This window comes from Aythya ferina (genome assembly GCF_964211825.1).
Source record: "Aythya ferina genome assembly, chromosome: 2".
NCBI lineage: Eukaryota > Metazoa > Chordata > Aves > Anseriformes > Anatidae > Aythya > Aythya ferina.
The window spans coordinates 7,190,280-7,211,936 of NC_140297.1; the positions used below are offsets into that span (position 1 = coordinate 7,190,280).

A 21,657-nucleotide genomic window follows, 5' to 3' on the forward strand; every position below is an offset into this window, starting at 1 on the left:
GCACATCACGTGGATGAAAGCACACTCTGCTAGCACAGCAATGCAAACCCTCCAAGCAGGAGCTGAGGGACTGTGGGGATTTGAGGTTTCTTCTTCAGCAACAATTTTTTGAAACAACCCTCTTAATAATACTTCTCAGCTTTGCTTAATCCAGCAAGTAACCTCATAAAGTGTCCTTTGCTGGCAAAGAAATCACCTCCAGACTATGGGGCCACATCCTTGGCCAAGATGCTCCTGAGGTCTGCCACAGATGAGGTCACCCCTGGTAGGCCAACACGAACATCAAGGCAAAAGGCAGAGAGATCCCATCCGCAGCTTCCAGTATTTGAACAAAAGACATCAAAATCCTCCTGCAGTGAACTGACACCTCTCTAGAGAAACAGGTGGCCGAATCCTGAGCCATGAAGCATTGCCAGCCCTTTCTTGGCCATTTCAGAACAACATTTGTGGGGACAGACTGAAATATTCTTTAATATATAGGGCTTGCTTTAATCAATCAGGATTTTGAATTCAGCAGCAGTGAGGTTGTGTTGCTGCCCCTCGTGCATGTCCTGCTGCCTCCCCTTGGCGTGCTGAGTGTGCTCCCACCTGCTAGCATAAGTCCCTTCTGAGCAAAAAGGCTGCAAAGGGTACACGCTGCTCACTCACACATGGCAGCTATTCCTTGAACCACTTTAAGAGAAACTCAGTTTCTGCCCTTTTTAATACAGAAGTGAACAAATATTTGGCGTTTAGAAGGTTTCTCCCCAGCTAAATGAATATTTTATGCCTGCAGAATATACAAATAGTTTGGGAAAATAAACAAGCTTCCTTTTACAATTCTGTTTTGGTGGTACCAGAGATATTAGTCAAGCAGCTGGGGCAAGCAAAACATGTTTGTGCCTCCCCACTGCAGCTGTAGGAGAAAGGACACATCTGAGGCTGCCCTAGAGAGGGCAAAAAAGAGGAATGGGTTTTGCCTTGGAGTAAAAGAGGTCCTCCTTCAAACCAGGCTGAAAAGCAAGGTTCAGCTCAGATGCTTCCATGCACAGGCAACTTAAAAGGATTATTCTGATTAAAGATGAGATGAAATAAAATGGGTATTACAGCCAGGAAAATGTCTCATATCCCTAAATCATTCCTTTCAAATCACTCGTAGGGCTCAGTTTGATGCAGCCAATTTAAAGAAACACCAAGACCTATTAAAGGTTTTTTATTAATTAATCTTCAAAACCAGTTCTGGACACAAAGTCTGAGTTGGCACAAATTCTACCTTGAAAATATGCCTCTTCCTCCCCCACCTTTGGATAAGGAATATGAAGCAAGAGAAACATATTGCACAACTACATCTGAGATAAGCAGAACAGTTAATGGTTTAGATACCATTTCATAAATATTTGCTGAAATAGTTTTTGGATTCTGTCCAGCTTCTGACATCCACGAAAAACATTTAGTGATTTGCCATTTTCTTTCACCCTTCTAGGATGGAAAATAGGCAGGGATTATTATTATGATTATTTCTTACTGTTATTTAATGTCTACTTGCATTTATGTGGCAGGCATCCTGCCAAAGAGCCCCAAGCTATTCTTGAATACACAGGCCTGAGGTGTCAAAATCACGTTTATGTAAATATTTTGTATTCTTTATTAATTAATTAACACTTCTCTTATGACTGCAATATTCCCAGATCAAATACCCATGCTTAGATGTGGCTGGTTAACCAATAACTGAAGATCCAAGAAAAAAAAAAATAAACTGAGTTTTGAACAAACACCTTGTTTCAAATTGTGATTTCCAGTGCACATGCTCGGATCTGAGAAACCAAAGCTGTATACAGCATCTCGCACAAGATTGTGCAACATGAGAAAGCCACCCAAACAAAGCCATTAAAAGTATTTTAGCAAACATTTTATTGACAAATTCTAGGAGTCTGTAAGCATAGGGATCCAAAATTCCAGCTGTTTCCTTATGCACTAAGGACAATCTATAAACCTCCAGAAAATGTTTTATGTAATCAAGATTCCATTCAAATAGATTTTTCAGTGTTGTTTGATTATTTATTTATTTATTTTAATTCTCAAGTCTTTGCATTTCAAGCTTGTCAGTCATTATTGGTTTTGTAAGTACAAGAGTTGAAAAATGATTTCATTTTTGAGCACTCCTTAAACACTCACATATCTGGACTGACCGTAAGATTTTCACATCTTTCTGGACAACAAGGTGGGGAAAAAGTCACCCAAACCCACTTGTGCCTCCTACAGTGAATCACTCACTTGGGCTCCAAAGATCAAAATACGAGGAAAGCAGATTCATGACTACCCCGGTCTCACCAGCATAAAGCTACGGAGCTCTCTGGCTAACTGAAACGGGGCTGTACCAGCTGTATCTTGTTTTTCCATCTGAAGAGTTTAATGATTCTGGTTTGCAAAAATCCAGAGCCAGATCCTCAATCAGCTTCAGATTCTGTTGCACACAGTTCCTGCACAATTTGCTCACACTGTTCCAAAACACCAATCCTCTTTCTTCTTTTTGGTCCAAGTACAAGCCTAAGATAGCATAAATTTCCAACTGGCAGTACAGCAACCTTCCACAATTCCCTGGAGGAGACTGAAAATGCATTGCCATTGGTTGGTGTTATTTATATGCTGTAATTTTCACAAAGATCTAGTGGTTTTGTAAGTACTACATAAATTAGATGAGTTCATAGGGCCTGCTTCCATGACAATCTCCTTGTTCTAAGCAAGCAGTCCTTTAAAAATCCATCAGGCTACTGTCTGCAGAGATACCCATTGGATACATGGCAACATACAGAGACTGCTGAGGCACACGGTGAGCCAGAACTCTGTGTGGCAGAGCAGGGCATTTGTCCAGTGCATATTTAAGAAAGTCTATGTCATATTTTTGCATGGTATGCAGTCACCCTGCAAAATGTTACAAGGAGCAGCAACCAAAAGTGTCACGCAGCACAGATGTGCAGCAGAGCAGCCTGCAGCCAAGAATGCAACACGTCTGGGGGAAGCTTGGGGAAGAGATGCAACTCCTTCCAGGTCTTTAAAAGCCACAGTGGTAGTTGGAAGACCAGGAGAGCCCAAAGGGAAGGTGAAATGGGGAGAGAAAACTCCTGAATAGCACCATAAATTACATCAGTTCTTAGGGGGAAAGCCAATGTAGTCTCAAGAGAAGCTGATGTTTGGTAATGGGCAGCTGTAATCTGCCAGGGCTGGAAAAGGGATCACAAGGAAAAAAAGCATCACACCCCAACAATAAGAGGCAGGGATGAACTGTGGAGTTCATCGCTCAAAATCTGTCAAAACTGAAAATTCAGGGTGGTGGAAATGGAACAAAATGGATAGAAAGAGGAACAGAGACAAATGTCCAATGCAAAACAAGATCTACAGTTCATCCCTTTATCTGTCTCAAGCAATCATTGTTTTTTCTTTGCAGTTTTCATCATGATCTACCAAGCAATGAACCAAACATCTGGAATTTGTAACTCACTGTTGACAAGCCAGAAGCAGAGCATCCATGTAAGAACAACCAAAACCCAGTAAATGTCCATCTCTCCTCTACAAGGAGGTCAGATCGTGCCAGGCCAGGGATGCCCCAACCAGCTAGGTACCAAAAGTGGGGCAGCTGCCTGCAGGTGATGCCCTGCGTGAATTAATGCACCTAGTCCTTCAGTAGGATACAAGTAGTCATTTATGCTCTCTGTATTTACACATACACCAAATCCAAACAATTTTGAAACGATTACATGTTCATACAGAGACAGTTTTGGAGGCTATGGAATAACAGCAGCCTTTCCCACCTCTCTCCCACATCCAGATGGCAGATGGACAGACAGAGCCTTTTTTCTACATGATGGTGGGGAGGAGAAGGCTGGAGGCACTCCTGGCAAGGTGCTGGAGCAGTGCTGTGCTCTGCATGGGGTCAGCAGAGGCCTCTGAGCAACAGGGGAGAAGGATGAGGGTTGTGTTAGGACAGAGGCGAAGAGATATGCCTCAGCTCTGCTGCTGCCTCTGGGTCCCTCTGCCCTTGAGCTGCTTCAGGCTTCCTTTCCCAGCAGGGATGGGGAAATCAGTGCCCAAGAAGCCTGGGAATGGGTTGGGACAAGGGAGCAGCAAAGAGAAAAAGAGAATGGCAATTAGCTCTGCCTAAAACCAGCCACACCTGTACCGTCCACAGTGTTTTAAGCCTTTGGTGTAGAGCTTGTGCCTGAGCACATAAAATGTTACAGCACATTCACAACTCTCTAGAGAGCACTAATTATTTACCTAAAAGAAAACATCGCACTAGGATACCATCACAGCCCAACTACCCAGGCATTAAGATGCCCTTGCAGGGTGTAAAGCCTGTTTTATTTTCTTTCAACCTCATGACTATTTGTCACGCATTTTAAGGCTCAATTGTGCTGGACACTGAGTTATTTCATCTAAGTTGTCCCCACAGCTCCAGGGCACGGGTAAATCACCCACATATCCCACCCCAGCACAGCCTGGCTAGGGACGGTATGTTCTTCATATTGAGGATTCTGGGTTTTCTAAGGCACTACGTGTGCATGCTGCACGCAAATCTAAAGCATGCAATAAATAGTAACCATTAACTCTGAACTGAAGCAAGGGCCCACCTAGAAAGGGATGAAGCAGCTGCTTACATACCATAATGAGCAGTTAAAATGTCATCAAAGGTTTAGAAGGTGAAGTACAAAGATCTTCACTAGTAGCAACTGGCTGCTGCTGCAAAAAAATGGAGGTAACACCACCCTGCAGCATTTAAAGTAGGTCAGCACTGAGAGAAAATAAGTACTTTTAAATACATCTATTGCAATGCAGACACCTGATAGTCAAAAATTCACCATGAGGAATGTGGGAAATGTATTCGTCATTGTAATGAAAATAAAGTTAACCTGTTTATCCTCTCCTTTTCGTTTACGGAGACCTGGTTTGGTTGAGGGCTGAATATCATAGGTACGAGCAACATGGACGTGTCCCAACTGGTGTGACTACTTCAGGAATAGTTACATCTGCAATATTATGTATTGATATTAATACTAATATTGCCAGAGCTCAGGTGCCTCTTGCCAAAGTCACGTTCCCTCTCCAAGGGGCTGCAACAGGCTGGGAGGCAAAGCCCCACCGCTTTATTGCAACCTCCACTGGCATGGCAGAAACCCCATGGCAAGGAGCCCTGAAGCACATGCCAGTTATGATAAGAGTCCGGTCTTTATTTACTGGGCACAAGTTTGCAAATAGCAATTCTGGATATAGGAAAGATTCGGTGAAAGCGCAGTTATTTTAAGGAGAAATGATGGATTTCCCCTGTAGGGAATTAGTTGAATAAAAAATAATAATAATAATAATAACAGCACACATAGGGTCTAGGTTTTACTTCCTATTTTTACCATGTCAATAATAATTTAAAATAATCTACCCACATCGGAAAGAAAAGTATGTTCTCAAAGTCTCTGACCACAGGCAGCAGCATTTTTAATGCATCTTAGAAACTCAATTTGCCTAAATAAAGGTGAACGTAATTTGTTTTTAAATAACCCAACAAATAAATGACCAATAATATAATAATAATTAAAAATAAATACATACAAGTTCAAGTGATGATTGCAAAAGAAAAGCTTATGTCCATTTCTTTAGCATCGTTTTATGTTTTTTTAAGAGGTGAGGTGGCACCGCACATACAAAAGCCGCTAAGGCATACAAAAGAGTCTTTTTCACTCAAGAGATTCATGAAATAATTGAAAAGGTTAAGCCTTTTAAAGGGTGTAACCTTTGCATGCAACAAAGAAAAGGGTGTAAACTGTCACTGGACTCATCTTACTCATACCCAGATCATGAATAATAGGATTAATAATGTGTGTGGACATATATACCTATCTGAAAATAGACACACACACAGATAGATATAGATACATACACAAAAGCTAGTGTTGCATATAAATATTTTTAGGCCTTCCCATCTTCCATGGTCCATACTCGCTTCTACATCTGTATTTTGAGGAGTGAAAGGTGGCTTTGTGTTCAGGGTGGCGGGGTACCCCAGCCCTACTCCCAGCCACATCCTAGATAAACTCTGGCAAACCCCAGAGGACAGAGCCTGCAGAACGCAGAAAGGTCTCTCTTCTCAATCAAATCCTGGCTGGTTTATTTAGGAAGAATTATTTTTATTTTTTTTTTTTTTTTTTTTTTTTGTACTTTGAACTTTTTCATAATACTGGATGGAAACAGGAATTCTGTTTCTCTTACCTCCCACCCCCTTTGTGCACTTGACACAATATTGGCCTAAACCCACAAAGAAAACAGTAACAACTACAACCCACAAATCCATCATTTGTCAGATTCCTCAGACCAAATTCCTCTTCCACAGACAAGCCCAATACACCCCAGTCTCAACTTGGGGAGCAGCACAATCCCCAGACCTGCGGCATTCAGCAGTGTGGCCTAGTGCATCATCACTGCACTGACAGGGCTCAGGTCAATAAATATTATTGAACTTCTCAGCCAGTTCAAACCCCATCTTCCTACTGAGGGCAGGGACACACAGTGATATTAATAACCATGCTGTCAGTGTCCTCCTGGGGAGCTGAGTCTACGTGAGGAGAAGAAAAGGTGACAGTAAGACCTTTCAGATTCACAGGGCCAGAGGCTGGCAGAGTGGCAGCAGCATTGCCAGCCAACTGATTTCACAGCCTGGCTGCAAGTTGTCCCTTTGAAAGTCCCTTTTAGCATTCTTTTTCAATATTTATCAGTCATTCACAGTTTACTGCACCAAATTTGGGGCAACTTTATCAGTCTGTGTGAACCAGCAAATAAACCTAAAACTCCTACCATGCTGCCTGGCCCTGTCATTTTCTGCTTCTAAGGTCTTCTGTCTTTCAAGCTTCACCATTTCCAATTTACTATGCAACAGCTACTGCTCATTATCTACAGACAAAATCCAGCCAGCCTACTTGATTATTTTACAGGTATCTTCCTAGCACTTATTTTAATGCTCCCAAGATAGCATTTGTGATTACAAGGTCTGCCAATATTAAAATCAGATCAAGAACGTTTTCATTGAGTTTCTTAGGTTGTAGACATCTGAAATTCATTTCCAACTGCACCTCACCTTACTAAAATCAAGCAGCACAGCTGAAGAGACAGCCCTGGAGAAAACCAGAAGTCAGCAGGGATGCCCCACTTTCATATCCGTCATCACTTCTAACCAAAAACATAACCATGCTGCAAAAATACTCAAGGCTGCAATAGGAATGCTAAATTCTGTCTTATCAATTTGAAAGATGTTTTGATTAACCAGAATTTAACCCAAATTTGACCCAACATACCCCAAACACTTGTGGAAAGAACATTTTCATACCTCAAAACACCACGCTGTTACGTCGTGTCTGTTTTAATCACTAGACTACTGTGCTGTGCTAGATAATATACATCTGAAAACTTGCCGAGCTCACAGAAACCACCCTGCAAGCACCCGGCGGCTTCCCTGCAGCTGTCAGCACTAGATTAGCTTCTGAACAGGAACAAGTCCCATAAACAGCAGGATCATCTGTTTTGAAGGTTGGAGACCGAAATCTTGTTTCTTGGGCAACGTGCCATAATTTAAAGCATAGTCTTATGTGTTTGATAAAATGCCTTTTCTTTCCTCTTTTAGTGTTTATGAGTCCACATAGTTTCCCTGGAGGCTGTTGGTGGCCGCGGGTCGCAGTCCCACTCCCCAGGCTGACTCCCAGCATGGCCCCAGTGAAAACGTGCTTCAGCCTGGCTACACATTTATCAGCAAAAAAACACTTTTTGACACCAGGCTGTGCAGCCACTTTTGCAAAAGGCGGGAGTAAAAACAACGATTCCTTTTTGTTCTTATTGTGGAAAAAATGAAAATTCATTTACCGTTCTCACAGCTTTTCTGTGTATGGGATCTTTTTCCTCTCCCGTCTCATTTCTCCCCTCCCGGTTGTTCTTTAGACTGTATCTTGTTCAGACATACTGCCTTTTTACAGAATATTATAAAGTAACAAGTATCATTCAGCGTGATTGTGATACGGTGATGATAACACAGCATTTAAATAGGCAGCATCAGATACCCTAAGGAGGTATTTGGCCAGGACACCCAAAGTAAGAAGACAAACAGCACCTTTGGATCTCAATCAACAAACAGCCAGTGGTTGAGGGCTATGCAAACCACTCCAGAAAGACTTTCAGCCTTGCCCTTTCTCTTGGATACCTCTGCAGTGCTCCTGCCAAAGACAATCCACCCCTACAGTTCATTAAAAGAGTCTGAAGAGAGACTTATTTATTTTAGAATATATTAATTATTGTACGTACATACTGTTAGCAGAACTTTTCTCAAGAATGCACAAGTTCTCAGTTATTTTGGAAGAAAAGAGGAGGAAACACAGCTACAAAATACTTCTGGATTGCTCTCTCCTAGCATTGAAGTGAAACCATTACCAGCGTAGCATAATATACCCATTATAATGTCCTGAAACAAAACAAACATTTCCAACCACGTACAGCTTAAGATATTTGTTTCTCCAGGACCACTGACTTTCGTCTCGATTGCAAAGAAGCCTTTGAAAACAGATTTCCCAATCCCTCAGCCTTCCACTCTAACACACCTGAAATACCAACATTTAACAAATTGTAGGGGGTCCCTGGGGACCTCCAGCTGAAACTCTGCCAGCACACTGGCATGTGTAATAAGCTGTCTTCCACTTCAGCTACAGCTTTTATGCAGGGTTTTTCTCTACAGGATTAACTCTTTAGTGTTAGAGCTTGATCACCTCTCTTTAGACCAGAACAGATTTCTGCTGAAATTTCATCAGCAGACACAGTTGCTAGGAGAGGAATATGAGAAATACCTTTAACTTGAACTTTGCAACATAATCCTTCATTGCTTTTGGAAGCTAGACTGTGAAGTCAGATTTGTAATTGGGTAGTGCAGTGATGGCATCTCAAGCAATGGTATATATTGAGTTATTTCCATTTTCTCTAGGGCAGGAGTTATGGAAGCAGAAAGGAACTGGGAGAAGAAAGCTGAACCCTTAGAACTGCCTGCAGTATGCCATTTCAAATCGAAGTCACGAATGGAAGTGACCACTGAGTAGGACTACATTTAAATTTAAAATGGAGCTTAATACTGTGCTTATTTTTAGGCAAGAATAAGAAGCATTCCCTTCATCTTCTGTATGAACTTAATCCTAACCAGCATCCAGTCCAAAGTGATCCAGGGCAACTTCTAACATTTACAGGAGCACAGGATGGTGCTATATGGCCATCTACAGGAATTCAGAAGTTTATTGGTTTTCCCCAATACCACGGAGTTATTTCCAGCATATTTCTTTCCCCAGGGCCATGTCAAACATATCTTCCAGTCCATTATAATTCAGGTATCATGTCAGACTCTAAACTACATCCCAGCTGAAAACCAGCCAAACCAATAATCCCCAAATCTCCAGTCTTTACTTATCTGTGATAACCTTAGCTGTGGTCTTCCAAGCCAAGGATTGCCCAGACAAGTGATACAAAGCCATCCAAGGAAAACTGGACACCAGCAACATCTGTTAAGTTATTATGGGTCTAACCTTCTTCCTGTATGTATTCCTCATTTCAATTTTACAAAAATAAAGATGCTTATCTAGCTTAGTGCTAGAATTTGAGGTTTGCCTACTGAAAGGACAAAAGTAATGGTTGTGCATGGGCATAATATTGGCTTACTGGGAGAAGGAGAGGCAATTCACGTGCTCAAGGTTAAAACAAATGGAGAGCTTTGGGACAGGAAGAATTTCCTCTTCTTCCTTCCCTACTGCACCAGTGTGACAGTGCTTTGTTTGGTTGTTTGTTTTTCATCTTTTTATGTGTGGTCCCTTTTCAAGGGCCACCTGGGAAATTTATCTAACAAATTCTTCCTGCCAGGAAAGCAAATTTCAAAATAAAAAGCTGGTAGTACACTTAGTTACTCCAGCCCCTTGCCTGTAGCATATTATCGTTGTGGTGCTTTTGTGTGTGTGTGTGTGTGTGTGTGTGTGATGGGTCTAAGCTTTGTTATTGGAAGCTGTGAACTGGTGTGTGTGTCTCTGTGTGTAGGGTGTAATCAAAGTACTATGAATCCTTGTAGTGTGAAGCCTTTGAGATGGCCAGTAACAATGCTGCCATCAGATGAGCGCCTCGAAAGAAAGAAAGAACTTGAGTCATTCATATCGAACAAAAAGCAAGCACAGCACTTTCGGGACATACCTTCAAGTTTCTCTCTCACATACATACATGCCACGAAATACTCATTGGCAACAAGTGGCATTGCACTCAGATCTTTTTAAGAAACTCGATTTATTGTTGCAAGCAACCACCAGCTCAGCTCGTTCCTCCAGATGTAACCGCAAACATTCAGCTGCTTAAACTAAGCTTTCGTGCCAAATTCATTTCTTTTTTCATAGAGGAAATGAGGTAGCAGGACAATACAGAACAGTCCATAGCGATCTTTCCCCAGCACTGAAGTTCTTCAGTTTATAAAAGTCGCAGAGGCAGATCCTGCATCAGCTGCACAAAATGCTGCAGAGCAAGTCAGCAGCTCTAATACCTTACAAAACTATATTTAAAGTCATAAACTTGATATATGGCTTCAGATACAGCCACATATTCAAAACTGCGATTGCATCTGAATCAACTATTTGGCAATTCCTATTTTAACAACCTGTTTTAAGTTGCCTTTAAGCCTTGCCAAACTGTAATGAGAAAGAACAGAAGTTTTTCAAAGCTGCATCTGCCTCAAACAGGAACTGGCTAGGAAAGCTTCAGCCAAAATATTTCAGCCATTTCTCAAAAGTGTTGCAGAAAATGGCATTTTTTCAATAGCAAAGACTATTTAATGCTGACTTTTAGAGGGAAATTTCTGGCACCTTGGTTTGGATCAAAGAGTTCCAATTTAGCAGGGCAGACAGTGCATCAGTCAAACATTTCTGTTCTTACAAAAATGCACCTGAATGTGGCTACTTTATACAGGGACATTGACAGTTACTCTGGGTAAGCTCTCACAGTAATAGGACTGGCAGTGGGAACAGGACAACTGGCATCCTCTAAAGAAGAAAGGAGAAGGAGCTTGGGAGAGAATTCGGCCAGACAGCTAATAGGCAGCAACAGTGTTTGGAAATATCTCAAAAGGAGCAGAGGTAGAGGACAAAATCAAAGACTTGCTGGGCAAGGGGATTGAAATTGAGTTCAGACATCCACAAAATGGAAACCGGGATTAAGAAACAGTCATAAGGTAGAGTCAGTGCAGAGAGGGGGACAGGATGAAGTCCTGTCCTCCCACAGGATGGGAGGGAGACGGCTCTGCAGTCAATGGGCAGAAGAGACTGTTCAGTATTACCGCCTCCAAAATACTTAAAGAAAATTGATTCCTTTTGGGGAAATACAGATACAACTTTGGATTATTTGACATTATGGGCAGGAGTCACCTCAACTCAAACTTAGGTGTCTCAACAGAAGTGCATACATGTGACCTCGTGCTTAAACTCATAGGATAATAAATTAATATTAAGGGTGGCATTCAGCTGCCAAAGCAGAGATCCCCATTGTCCTCAAAGGCAAGAGACATCAAAGCACAGGGCTGGCAGATCTGCCACAGCATCTCCACATGACCTGTGCTCCACAGGAGAATACTTCACCAATTTGCCTGGCATCCTTTTTGCAGGAAATATGCTCTTCTTTGTGACTGGCATACCCTCTCCCAAGAGCAGACGAAAACTGGTAGCACTGCCTGGTGTCAGTAGAGGTGCCAGCAAAGAAGCTGAAGGCCTGGGAGGACACCTTAGCACAACTCAAATGCTATATTACAGACATACACATGGGCAGCTGAACCAACAGCTGTATCTTAATAGATCTGTAGAAAAGAAAGGAATTTAAGTTGGACAGGCTACTTATATCCAAACAATTCCTAACATTGAAGGCCTTGAATTTGTAACCTTACCAATATTCTTTCAACACTTCTTGGGTGGGTATGCTTATATAAAGTCTTTATACATTAATTTGGACTGAGATAGTCCAAAACACCTAATGAAATGAATACAAATCCTCTTTGATTCATAATAGTCAATAAAACAGCACCATGCATACATAACACTCAGCATGTTCTTTGCTGATAGGTACCTTTGCCAATTAAAGCAACCCCAGTGCTGGTTTTCCCAACCACCCAAGACAAATAAGGTTAAACAAATTATTTTGGAAAGCCAATAGCAAGGCAAGATCTCCCACTGAGAGAAAGGCCAGTCTAGTTTGATTTCTCTGCCTCCTGCCTCTATGTGCTTGAGAAATTCAAACTCAAGGCAAACTCTGTATGTAACTTGTGAAGACCAAAGAGGAAGCTCAAAGCCCTGTGAAAAGGTTAGTGAAGAGAACAACTGGAAACACGGAACGACAACAACAAAAAAAAAGCAACCCAAACACATATATGTTTCATACTCTGTTAACCATGGGTATTTTTGTTTGAAATCTCAAACACAAGATCAAGCAATTCAGGCCCCAAGCCTGATATGGATATTTGGCAATCACCAATCTGTGTGCAAAAGAATAAAGAAAATGCTGCTCTTTGTACTTCTGTTATAGCTGTTTACTTTCTGGCAAGAGTTTGCAGTTCCTGAGATCTTATAATACTTTCTGTAACCACAGAGCTGCAAAGGTTTGAGAGCTCTACCAGACCTTGGGCCAACAGTTCAACAAACTACAAAAGAAAAGCTCAGATCTTCAAAGAGAAAGAGGAAGGAAATCAACTGTCAGCTAAAAATAAATAAATAAATAAAAAATAAAAAGAAAATAAAAAAAATAAAAGAAAAGAAAAGAAAAGATGATTTATCGCTCACCAGTTTACTTTGGAGAAGAAAAAAAAAAAAAAAAAAAAAAAGGAAGAAAAATAAGATCCTGTAAGACTAATCATGAAAGGGAACAGAAGCTTTAATTTTCCCCTTGCAAGGAGAAACGGTATCTTTTTCAGCAGAGATGGGCTATGGGGACCTTCACTGAGCTACTAAAGGGCAGTCAGTCTCAGTCCCTCTCCTGCCTGGTGACCAACACATCGGCAGCCCCATCACACCATGCAGGACTTATGGATATGCTTCTTTGCATGATCAGACATATCACAATCACACAGTGAGCACCGAGATGACTTTCCCCACAGCCAGGTGACCTGACACACATCTGCACCAAAGAAGCCCTTAGAAAACGCAGCAGGGGCAAGTGAAATGTTCCGGCAGACTGTATCCAGCTGTATTTTTGCCATCCCGGGCCTTAACCGTAGAAAATACTTGATATATTTAATATTGGTGTTCTACCCAAAGCTGGAATAAACCATGCAGTTCAGAAAAGAAGCAGCTAAATATCTTCAATAAGAAAGAGCTATGGCTCACGCATGCTCATTAGTCAACTTTAAGAGAAAAAATATCCTCAGATTTAGTTTATTCTACATATCCTGATGAGAATACAGTGGTCATGTCTGCCATTTCATGGACAGCAGGTACAGATTTCTGCTCTTACCAGCTCACTGGGTTTGCTCAGGTATTAAAGAACTGGAATTTGGCTACAAAAATCTGGGCTACTATGAAACAAATAACAAATTAATATTATTACACAGTATGGAATCTGTTTCTTCAGTTCCTTGTAACATTAAGAAAAAAAAAAAAATACAAAAAACATTTGGGTTGCTACATACCAAAATGGTTAAATTAATTCTGGGATGTAAATAAAGCTTTTATCACACATACAAAAAGGTTAAATCAAAGCCATCTCACCAACCTCTGCATTTCAGGCTTGATTTTTTTTAATTGTTCAAGATTTCAATAAGAAGTTCATAGCTCCAAGCCAAATCACCTAAATGGGACTGTACAGATGCTCTTGGGAAACAAAACCAACCAAACAAACAAAAAAAGACAAAAAAAAAAAAAATATCCCTAATACAATGCCAGTGTGTGATCCCAAAGCTGTACTACCATCTAATATATTTCAACTGATTTTGATATTTTGCTATTTCTTCTGACCAAAACTGTGTGATTTTTTGCTTTCACTGAAGAAACACAAGATGGAGAAACAGCCAACAACAGAGAGAAACATGGGGCCCTGAACACACATCAGGAAATCAGCTTTAAACTTCCATCCCCCCCTACTGATTTCAATTGCCTTATAAATCTCTCATGGTTCTTACAAACTTTTAAAAGGTGTATTATAAGAACTCTATTTTTTCTCATATTTCGCAGTTATTTAAGAAATTCTGTTGTCAGTTTGGGAACATGTCTGCTTTTCCATGTTAATTTATTAGCAAGCACATATTTTTTCCCCACAGTCAAAAAGCTGATGTGTCTGAGTAATATCAAACAGGATTATTTTTCAGACATGAAAATAAGTTATTATGTCAGTGATGCCATCCTTCCCTTCACCTGTAGCAAATGTGTAAACTGGCTTCAGCTGGTTATGATGTACTGTGGTGGAATAAATCATGTAATCTTAGGGAGTTCTTCATTTTGTTTGGTTAAGGTATTGATACCTTAAGGTATTGCTAATTCTGGCAATAACACATTTATCTCCTTTTCTCATTATCATCTTTCTGCTCTCGTTTCTGTCCTTTCATAATTTTGTTATGCCAACTAAACCACATATAAAATGCAAGGTCTTTAACTTTCATCCTTATTAGACATCTGAAAATGCATCTATTCCAACACGATTACACCCTTTCTCCGTCTCACTGTAGTTATAGTGTAGAAGGTCAGGTCATAGAAGAAAAATTTGCATTAGGTCCTTGAGGGCCTGAAAGTTGGGATTATCCTACTTAATCTCAATTTTTCTCATTTTCTGCTTCTGATGCCTCTGCTAAAAATTCAGACTCACACATCTCTCCTCCCAGAGGACTGTGAGGTGAGAACATGATCACCCCAAATGTGCTGCTTCCCTGACACAGGCCAATCAAAAGAAAAGCTTGGAAGATAATTACAAACTGGCCCGGCATACAAGCAAGATCTCACAAAGAGAGGCATTCCCAAACAAGCACCATGGCCCAAGCTGTCTCCTAGACAGCTTGACTGGCCTACGGAAAATCTGGAAGGACACTAGAATAACTCCTCAGGACTTCAGGGAGTGTCAGAGTGTTTCGAGGCTATTGCCCTGGGATGCATGGCCAATTCCACATTTTCTTCTGCATCCTGACAAAAAACAACACCATGAGTGGAATCGGCCCTGCACAAAGAGGTATTCCCATTCACCAGTCTGAAGGAAACCAGCAGAGCAAAACCTCTCAGAGATAACCAAATTTATCATTGGCTTCAAGATACACAGGTCTCCGAAATACCCGTCTCTTGGCTGCTGTTTAACCCAAACACCTCAGTTAAAATGCATATGACAAAAACAAGGCAAAATCCCTTATCTTATTAAAATTAAGATCCATAAAAACAATCTGAGCCAAGAGAGACACTTTGTACACCCACATAGTACTTTATGGGCATTGCTGTGGGCCAGAAGTTGAGCAGCTGAGCTTTGTGCTAAGTATTGACTAAGGATATTTTTTGTTATAACTACAAGATGAAACAACAATCTACAACTGACTTTATTTTTCTAAGTAGGAATATTGCAAAAGTACAAGAAAATGAAATCACAATTGACAGTCCACATAGAATTCAGTATGTTTCACTTAGATCTAAGAGCACTCTAATTACTGAAATATATACATATATATTATGTTTGCCAAGGAGCTATCATGAACTCAGCCCATAGTAACTACTGTTTCAGTTAAAAGATGCAGGCTTAGTTTAGAGAAAACAAATTAATGTTATACCACATGACAAAGGTCTTCAGCTTTGCCAATGAAAGAGTCAAATCAACCCAAAATGAACAGCAGACTTTCCAATGACTGATGACTCTCAAATACTGTTAACAAATATCATACATTAACACTAATAGCAGTTAAGAACTGAGATCTATGAGTATTTGTGATCACAGGTAGCAATATATTCCATAAAAATAAAGAAATATTTAGATCAATTATAGCAACTAACAGGGAACAAACATACTACCTTCCTGAAGTACTTCAACACCCTAAAATGATAATTTAATTCTTCTTGTTGCCTGTCCTACATGGTTGTAATCTTGTTTGAGCAGCAGCAAAATAATGCCCCTTTCAAGTCAAAAATGTCTAAACTCTGAAGGCAAGGCAGCCCAGTAGGCAACCCCCTGGTGCTGGGAGCAGAAAGAAATTCCAAAGCCAAAATGCTGCTCACAAGTTTGAAAATAAAGTTAGGAATTTCCCCCAGAAAAGCTCTGCAGCAAAGTGGCCTGGCTGAACTGCCGGCTGCCAGGGAAACTGGATGGCTCTTCAAGGGGCAAGGCATTCACCTGCTGCCAAGGAGTGACAGGTCGGCTCCTATTCCTGCTCTGCCAGCAGGCTGAAGTAGCTTTTGCAACACACAGGGCACATTAGCATGAAAAAGGAGTGCAACAAATTAAAAAATGTTCTGAAGATGAAGGCAGAAAGTAGTCGCAAATAAGGATTTTCCGGGCTGCAACTGATTTGTGGGTTGTTTTTCAAAGACTCTGGGCTTATAAGGTTGTTACTATAAATATATTCATTAAATCACTGCAAATATTAGGTGAAGCTGTTCACCTGGTATTTGTTTTTATGGAATCCCCTAAAATACTCACAGGCCAAACCTTAACATCAAAGTTCAGAGAAACACAGATCAGCTCAATACGGAGGGGAGTTCACAACAATAACGTGCAAATAAAACTTCTCATGCCTTAAGAGCTTTACAAACATGTTCTAATTCATCTCCACAAAAGCTCTATTAAGGAGATAAGGACAAATTATCCTCCTTTTTAGAAACGAAGAAAAGAAAACAAAGTCAGTGATTTACCCAGAGTCACTGAGGGAGCAAGCGGGAGCTAATGGGGGTTTGATCCTCAGCCATGCACCAGCCCGCACATGTCCCTTGCATCCGTGCGGGCACCAGTCCTCACCACAGCTCCTCGATCTGTGGCAAGGATCCTAGACCTCGTTGCAAGGTTCCTGTGTCAATACCATCAGTTAACGTTTCAACAGAAAGACAAGGGAATGCTTTCTAATGAAGCAGTTCGGCAGTGAGATGAATTAAGTGCCGATCCTCCTCGCAGGCTTGGCACATAAGTCTCATTAAAGTTAACAACAGATACGAGGCTCATGTGCAAGTGAAACAGATTAGGGCCTTAAATCCAGACAACATTGGGATTACTGAATTTTTCACTTCAGCAGCTTCTTTGCTGCCCACGCGGATGCTGCTTTCGGAAGGTTATTTCTACTTGCATTCCTCATCACTGCAATTACTCTTAGATGCAAATATTTTGTGCTTGGGGTTGCTGATGGAGCTGCCTCTGTGAGGAGGGTGGGTGACTTTTATAAAAAAATGGTAGCACCTGGATAATTGGGAAGGTGAGCATTAGGTACTGTTACAGAATTAAGGACTTCAAACAGAGATATATGCAAAGCTCATAGATCAGTGAAGAATGCCCAGAGGGATGAAGATGTACTTTAGGAAGATGTCTTTATTTCCTTGCTCAGTGTGGTAAAAGTCACCTAATCTGGGGTAAGGCATCTTTCTTCTAAAGCAGCAGGACTACATTTTCAGAGGAAGGATAACTCAGCAATTCCCATCTCACACACACAAACACATAAGATAAACTAGTGTTCAGACTAGCAGCCAGACATCGTGTTAGCTTTTTCACCAAAACTAGACAAAACCAGTCCAGTCCAGGGCTACCAAGTGCTCTCATCTCCACCACCCACCAGAGACACTGTGGATGATGCTCTCCAGTTTTATTTCCCTATCCTGGGACCCTTCAGGCCACAAATCAACAGGCAAGACCGTCTTTTCAAGATCCTTACTCTGTTTACCTGGACCCAGTAAAAGCTTATAAATGGCATGCACATACACCACAAGAAGAAAAAAATTAGTTAAGAAAACAGTTTACATGCAGGTGCTGCAAGATGTCAGAGCGGACATAATTTAGAGAACATTTCTAGAGGTGTATAAACATGATAAAACCATCTTAAATGTGCAATAATACAAAGCTTGGTCTTTTTACAGCACAGACAGAAAAAAGAAATTTTCTAAGATGCTTCTGAAAGACGCTTGTAGCCAAAGCAAGTAGCAGCCTGCTCTCTGAGCTGCCAGCTGAAGAAGTGCTTTCCACCCCTCAAATAACAGCCATGCTTCACTGTTGTGACCACCGGGATCTGCAGAGGAAATCTCTAACTCTGTTTTTCCCCCATTTGTATGCAGGAAGTAAACTAATGAACCCAATGTAAATAATAAATATTACTGCATTGTAGTTTCTATCTCTGGCTGGTACTTTTCATCATTGAAATGTGGGAGTTACAGAGCAGGAGGCACAACCTTATTCTATAATCCCAATTTATTTTCAGGGGATCAGTGAATTACTGCAGCTACCCAGATGAGAATAAGACAAATATCTTACATGGGTTCATCAGGAATAAATCACAAACAGCAGATACAATACATCTTCAATTCTGTAAAGCTTCTTACATCGTCCCACAGGACACTCTCATAACCAGGTTGGGGAAATAAGGTATGGATAAAATCTCAGTGATACTGTGAATTGAAAGGGAAACTGGTATCAGTGATGGCTTGCCACTAAGCTAGGAAGACTTCCATATTACATTACTGTTGGCCTGTTTGTAGGGAGTGTTTTTATTTGTTACCTGCATAACAGATTAGAGACTATACTCCATAATTACAAAATAATTTCATTTACATTGCATGACATTTCTGGGCTTTCTTGGGGACTGCAAGAGTAACCAGTATGCTCTTGCAAATTAGTGAAATAATCCTCATCCATGAAACAAAACACTACAAAGTACCGTAGAAAGGAGGAAGGAAATGCCTAAATATGAAGTAAGGAACAGCCAGCTATTGGCAGGGCTGCTAAAATGGGTGACTACTTGAGGATGAGTCAGTGACAAGAAACTGCTGGAAAAAGAAGAAAAAAGAAAAAGAAGGAAAAATGTCACAAAGGTGTGGTAGGAGAGCTGTCAGACAGCATTAGGGGCAATTTTTCTACTTTGTAAGACACTTGAAACCCCTGCCACGTATTGTTTGTCCAAAGCTTTTTCAAAACATAGTGCTCCTAAACAGAACAGTCAGAGAATATTAAGAAATTAATCAGCTATGGTCTATGTGTTGACTAGGAAAGAGACAACAAGAAAGAACAAGTCTGTAGTTGTCACAAGGATGTCAACTAGTCTCCATGGCCACTGAGCCAAGGACAAAAATAAATAAACTTAGGTTGCAGGAGAGATTTAGATTGGGCACAAGAGATAACTTTCTGTCAAAATAATGGTGACAAAGTTTAAGAGACTACTGTGGGATGCTGCAGCACCTGCTGCTTTGGAAGGTGGCACTGAATGGTTTAGCTAGAGGTGGCTTGATCTCATCAGCTTTGGAGGCTGGGTCTGGGTTTTGTAAGGTCCCACATGCTCCACTTTAATATGAGGGGTGGCTCTCAGCTCCTGGATGAGGGATGCAATAGGGTCAGCTCCTCTGTGCATCTGGACTCAGCAGAGGCAGATCTTCAGCCTGGATCAGGATGAGAGCTGGTTGTGGGAGCACCATGTGCTGCACAAGCAGCCATCCCTTCTTTCCGTCGGTCCTGCTGGCTCTGTGTGACCTCAGTCCAGCCCAGCTACAGCTACCCAGCTTTAGTGCAAGAGGCTGCACTGAATGATCCTCTGACATCTAAAATGGGCCAATGCTTCTAAGAAGTGTGTCACGTGGAGATGTGGCTTAAGAGCTTGGCTTTGATTTCATAAAGGCTGAATCCATTCATTCCAATTGTTTTCTCTCACAACAATATAATTATGAGCTGTCTGATGATCCACAACAGGAATTAAATACCATAAAAAACAAACAAACAAAAAAATCAAACCTTGCTTCTTTCATCACCCATCACAAATGGAAATAAAAATATAGATTAGAGTAGTCCTGGTCTTAAGTGCCTTTACTAGCTAGCTCACGTGCTATAGTCTTCAATATATTCTTGCAATCATAATATTTGTAATATTTTTTTCCCACTATCATTTACTTCTTACATAAGGGTCAAAAGCAAAACCTATGGTTTTCAACAAATTACATATGTACCCTACAAAATAACCCCTGAAGTACACGAATAAACACACAGATACTGATACCCATTCTTGGTTGTTCCTTCTACCAAGTCACCTCCATTAATTTTCCCTGTGCACCTTTAAACCAGATGGTGCACAGTGGGTTTCAGCCAGTCCTCCAGTCCTGGTGAATGGGCAAGTTTCTTTAGGTGCCAAACTGTCTCCCAAGTCCTCATTTGCACAGTACCCTCTGTCCTTCAGTCCCAGACACTTTTATTTTGGTAGAAACCGCACACCTCCCCTTCAACAAAAACAAGGGCTCACTTTGGTGAAAGTGAGCTCCAGAAAAAGTACAAAAGTTTAACTAACAAACAGGTCAAGTAGATTTCCTGATCAGGTCTTTTTCTTATTCTTTGTTTACATTGCAAAATGCTCCAGCCAGGCTAAAATCCCACCCAAGCTGTTCACCAAACACTTTAGCCACATCTCAGCATTCTTGCAAAATACCTGAGCACGTTCCATTTCGTTTATGGTAAGAACACAGCACAAGGACTACCCATAAAGTCAATCACAGATTCAGGAGGAAAAAAAAAAAGTGTCTCAATTCATAAAGGCTCCTCTCCCAACACACCCTTCTGCAACCAGCTCCATGACCCGTGAGAAGATGAAGGCTGGAGTTTGGGAGAGGTGAACTGGTTGTCACTGTACTGTCACAATATGTCACACCACTGCCCTCATTTGCTCTGCTGCCTCTGGATTTTTCCTCGTGGGACAGAGGCATGTGTAATGCTGGTGCTGGGTGGATAACACAGAGCAGAAACACTGAGGAAAGCCCTGCTCCACCACAGTGGGCTTCCTGGGATAACATTCACATTATATATAGGTGCTGGAAGTGCAAGGGTGAACTATGGCCCTGTCCCAGTAAAACAATTAATAATTAAGCAAGTTTTGGAGTTTCACTGCACTAAAACATTGGCCTGATTAGTGTCAAAACAATAAGCACAATTTATATATATAAATATATTTATATGTATTATGGGTGCAGAAATGAGGAAAGAGAATTCAAAGCATCCAAAGCTTTAAAATTTTAATTTCAACACAGTTCTTTGTTCCTATTGCTTTTATCTGGAGAAACACAGGCATGGTACAGTGCCTAACCAGCCACGCAGTGACACATCCAACCTACAGCAATGTTCGTACTGTTCAAGGTTTTCCTTTAGTTGCTGAGCTTTAAGGCAAACGAAAAGGCACATGACTAATCACAGTACATGCTCTCTATGGAAAAAAAAAAAAAAAAGAAAAAAAAAAAGAAAAAAAAAAAAAGAAAAAAAAAAGAAAAAAAAAAGAAAAAAAAAAAAAGAGGACTAGGGGAAAAAATAAAAACAGAAAACAAAACCTTCCTATTTAGGTGGCATTTGGGTACTAAATAAAGAGACTACACTCTTACATATGCCCATCTTTCCATCCAGATTGGTGAAGACATTCCTTGGGATGATGAGAAGGAAGGCCCAGTGTTGTGACAGGTCAGGCAGGAGGAGGATGCC

General features: G+C 40.9%; 1 protein-coding gene across 2 annotated transcripts in view; it reads right to left on the bottom strand.

The window, feature by feature from the left end:
- PRKAG2 (protein kinase AMP-activated non-catalytic subunit gamma 2) overlaps positions 1-21,657 on the bottom strand; it is a 209,431-nt gene that overhangs the window by 157,199 nt on the left and 30,575 nt on the right. The gene's annotated exons all lie outside the window — the stretch shown is intronic.